The sequence below is a fragment of the Alligator sinensis genome, unplaced genomic scaffold (genome assembly GCF_000455745.1).
Source record: "Alligator sinensis unplaced genomic scaffold, ASM45574v1 scaffold1185_1, whole genome shotgun sequence".
Lineage (NCBI taxonomy): Eukaryota > Metazoa > Chordata > Crocodylia > Alligatoridae > Alligator > Alligator sinensis.
Genome location: NW_005842900.1, coordinates 1 through 4,813, shown reverse-complemented (window position 1 = coordinate 4,813; position 4,813 = coordinate 1).

Genomic DNA, 4,813 nt, shown 5'->3' with positions numbered 1-4,813 from the left:
CGACTGCCAATAACGTCAATTTTCCTTTTAATGGTGCCAATCCGATACAGACCAATATATTGGTGCACCTCTAGTTACCTTACACTTTCTCTGAATGAGGTTTTGCAGTAGGATCCTACCATTCTTCCAAACAATCTTTCAGGAAAGAAGCTATGTGGACAGTACACAAGTGTCTAAGAACAAATATTTTCAAAAGCTTCATTCTTTGTACTATAAATCAAGTACCTCCTGCAAGAATCAGGCATGAACCAAGTCTGCTTAGCACAAAATATGTGGAAAGTCATTCCCAGCATTCAGTCCTCAGCTTTGAAACTCCCTCCCTTTTAAGGTCAGCCAGGGGCAGAGCTCAGACAGCTTTCAGTAGTACTGCAAGACCTTCCTATTTTGGGCAAGTACTAAGCAAACAAAGCTAGGCTGGGATTTTTATTTTTTTATTTTTTTTTAGGGATTTCTCTTATATTGATGCTCTGGTTTTGGGGTTGGCAACCTAAGACCCATGGGTTGAATCCAGCCCATGGAGCCACTGGATCCAGCGGGATTTCAGTGATAGCAGCAGCTTTCCCCGTGCTGTGGTAAGGAGAATCAGCAGCAACCAGCTGCTCCTAACCCCCACCTGCCTCTGATCTGAGCTGGGTCGTTCCAACCTATGGTTTGAAAGGTCACTGACTGCTACTCTAGTTCACTTTTAGGTTTTCTATTCATATAACCAATGCCTTCGTCCTTCTGCCAAAACCTAAGATCTGAGAGCTTTTAAAGGAAGGGCTCTGTTCTGAGATGACACAGTAATGTGACCAAAAAACATCAAGCACACACAACTTAGTCTCAACAAAAATCATGAAGTTACAGATAAACTGACTTAACTTTAAAAGTTAGCAACAAATAAGTAAAAAAGTTGGGTGTGGTTCAATTTCTTTCTGGAATGCTGTGCTCAATGCCTACAACTCCCCAGCCTGTAAGTAGAAGTACAGCCTTTTAAAAAAAAAGACTTTTTAAAGAAAGCAGACATACAACATACAACACAAAACAGTGTTCAAAAGCAGAGTCCATTAAAGGACCCCAATTCTAGTCCAGAAAGGAAAAGGTTCACTAGTCAGGAAGAAAAAATTAAAATCTCTTTAAAACTAGGAAGCAACTTAGCAGAAGTAAGAATGAATAAAAAATTGAGTCATGCAGAGATAAATGCACCCTAACAGACATGTCTGAATATTTCATGAATAAAGAGAATCCAAAATTACTTAGTCTGCCACTTCAATTTTTTTCTTTTGGGTATAATATTATTAGGACATTACCACTGTACATAGCTTTCACTGATCTGACAAAGGCCTTTGATACAGTCAATGGATAGGGCCTCTTTACTGTTCTGAAGAAACTGGGTTGCGACTCCAAACCTGAACATCATTCACTCACTACATCAAGGTATAAAGGCAACTGTGGTGTATGAAAACCAAGGATCAAATGCCTCTGACATCAACAAAGGGGGGCCGGGGGAAAACAGGGGTGCGTCTTAGACCCTGTGCTTTTAACATCTACTTTTCATTCTTGTTTCTTTATGCATGCAAGGGCTGCAATGATGGCATTTATTTTCAACCTAGACCTGATGGAAACTTGTTCAACTTTGCAAAGTTTAGAGCAAAAACCAAGGTGAAAAAACTAGGTCTGAGAGATTTCCTATTTGTGGACAACATGGCCTTGGTTGCTCACAGTGAATCTTCCCTGTAAAAATCCCTTGGGCAGATTTTCTGAATCATGCAAGAGCTTTAGGGTGGCAATTAGTCTCAAAATGACTGATCATGTACCTAGGGTTGAAGGAACCAATATATGACATCACTCTAGAGGACAAGTCATTTGGTGTCAGTGACAGTTTTGCTGTTTGGGTTCTACTATCAGCAGCATCACAGATCGGAGTTCCAGGGGTGGCCGTGATGCCCCCTAGAAGCTCCATAACCATGCCCTGCTCCATCCCTAGGACGCCTTCCAGTCTCACCTGCTACATCTCGATAGTATAATAAAATAAGGAGGCTGCCCAAGTGCCTTTGCATGGCCTAGTTCTGCTCCCCCCCTGCCAGCCTCTGTTTGCACCCAGGCCCCTTGCTGGGCCTCACTGGTCCCCAAGCTCCTCAATGGGCCTCACTTTGTAACTGGGCCCTCAGACAGCATCTCAAGCCTTAAGGTTTAATGGCATGACTCCCTACACCAGGCTTGTCCAACATGCGGCCTACCAAGCCATTTTATCTGGCCCGCAGCAGCGGCACCACCGCTGCAGAGTGCGGAGCTGCAGCAGCAGGGCCGCTGCAGTGGTGATGAAGCACAGAGCTGCTGCCGTGGTGGAGCATGGAGCCACAGCAGCAGCAGTGGAGTGCAGAGCCGCAGTGGCGACAGCTTGGCCGTCGCGGAGCCAGCGTGGAGCTGCGGCAGCGGAGCGCGGATCTGCGGCAGCAGGGGGGGGGCAGCGGCGAGGTGGGCAGGGCCGGCCCGTGGGCCCCAGCCGGCAGGGAGGGGAGCTGCTTACCCCCGCAGAGCCTGGCTCATCAGTGAGCCAGGTCCTGCCGCAGCTGCTCCCAGATCTGTGCGGAGCAGGGCAGCCCCAGCCGCACCTGATTGGAGGAGCTGGGGACAGGCTTTACCCCTTGCCCCTGGCACATGGCCGGGGGAGCTGCAGCATGGCCTGCGCCCTGCTCGCATGCATGGTGGACAGAGGCACGAGGTAAGTTCCCACATGGCGCTGGGGGCAACTCAGGGCCGGGCCAGGCCAGGGCAGATGGAGGCACGGGGCAAGTTCTCATGTGGAGCTGGGGGCGCCTCAGGGCCAGGTCGGGGCGGACGGAGGCACAGGGGAAGGTGCCGGACCCATTTAATTGTCACTTCCTGCAACTTCATTGGTGTCAAAGGTCACATGGCATCACTTCCTGATGTGATGTCACTTCCGGTGAGGTCTTTGAATATGGCTTGCCGGCCCACTGGGTGATATAAAGTTCATGATCCGGTCCCACATTCAAAAAAGGTTGGACACCCCTGCCCTACACCATGCCCCATGTCTTGAAGGTGGCATCCTTACAAATGTTCTACCAATTACTGATGCAGCCCCTTAGTAGGTCTTCCAACCACTTAACTTCTCTCAGCCCCACTCCAGGTCTCAGATCCTTTGGTCTCTTCGCATAGCCCCATCCTGGGCTGCCAGACCCCTCGGTCTATCTTGGCTTCACTCGGGTTGCCAAACACCTCTGCCTTTCTTCTGGCCCTTCTCTGGGCTCTCAGACTGCTCGGTCTTGCACAACGAGTCACTGGGCTACCAGACCCCTTAGTCTCTCTCCCAGCCCCTCTCCAGTCTGTCAGCTCCTTTCTTGGTCCCTTGTCCTGGACCCTGTTAGTTCTTCACTTTCCCAGTTGCTCTCCACACCCTTAGACCTGTCCAGCCCTGCACTCTACTCTCCAACTCCCCCACTTCGCCTCTTGACCCACATGGTCCCTTCTTCCCTGGCCCCTCACTAGGCTGCTGGACCCCCACCAAGTGCTTTTCTGTTGGGGTGTGCTCCCCTAGCCTTCCCTCTCCACAGGGTAACCCACAGGGCAGTGGGAGCTGAGGCCTTCTAGCACCCCATTCTTGCCTTTCCCTGGAGTGGCCCATGCATGGCATTCCATGGAAGTTACTGCACCATAGGTAGCCCCACCATGCTAACCAGCCCCAGTAGGGTGCAGTTTCAGGTCTTATCCAAGACCGGTCTTCAGGCCTACCTGATTTTGCTCATCCCTCTCTGGGCCCCACTTAAATGTCCAACATCCCTCCTGGGCAGCTAACCACTAAGCCCCCCTGGCCCTGGCTCCATTTCTTCTCTGAGCCCTCCATCTCTGGCCCCAGCTCATTCTCATACCCACCAGCCATTTTCATCCCAGGCTGCACATCCCTTAACCCCTTCCTCTCTCGGCTGTGGCCAAACAAGAACCTTTGGCCTCTCCTAGACCCTGGCCCCTCCTCAGATCAGTCGAGAACTCCAGGCCCCCCTGACTCTGGCAGTCCCCACTATGGTCTACTTCACCCTTTGACTGCTCCTGGGCCCTGGCCCCCACACAAGCCAGTTGAGAGGGCTGACAGCTGGAGGACTGACCCTGGGAATCTCATCTCTGTGCGCCCACCCTCTTGGGCCCCTCCAATGATCACTCTCTGCAGGCTTGGGGCCCTCCATAGGTCTTCCTACACAACCCCCGTCTTCTCTGGGCACAGCCGGACCCCTCAATAGGCCCCTGTACTCTGCCCCGCTCTCAGGGTCCACCCAGATGCTCCACCAGGTCTCTCAAACACTCAGCCCTCCTCTCTGGGCTCTCCTTGCCCCTCAATAGGCCCACAGTCTCTCAGCCCCCTTCTCAGGACTCTGGACCCCACACTGCGTCCCCAGGAGCCTCTTATATCACTTTAGTCCCTACCCAAACCTCCATAAGTCATTCTTCTCACTGGCATTCAAGAGCAGCAGCCTTCCTGCTGGTGATGATCCTACACCAGCACCCAAGATGTTATTTCTAGCCCAGCTCTCAAGGTCTGGGCTTATCCCATCTAAACCCAGCCCTCCTCCAATCAGGTGACTCCCTTGATCAGCCATAGCCATGCCTGCCAGCCCTCTGGGTCAATAGACTCTGCAATTAGCCCTGACCCCCACCTGCCAGTGACTCAACAGGCTGCCTGACCTCTTAAAGCAGCAGGAACATCCAGTGCCCTGCCAGAAGCAAGAATCTTGACTTTCAGACTGAATTGATTAACAGAATTGGAAGCTAAGAATTTCAGGCTATTATAGAAATGTGCATGGAATAACAACAAACTATC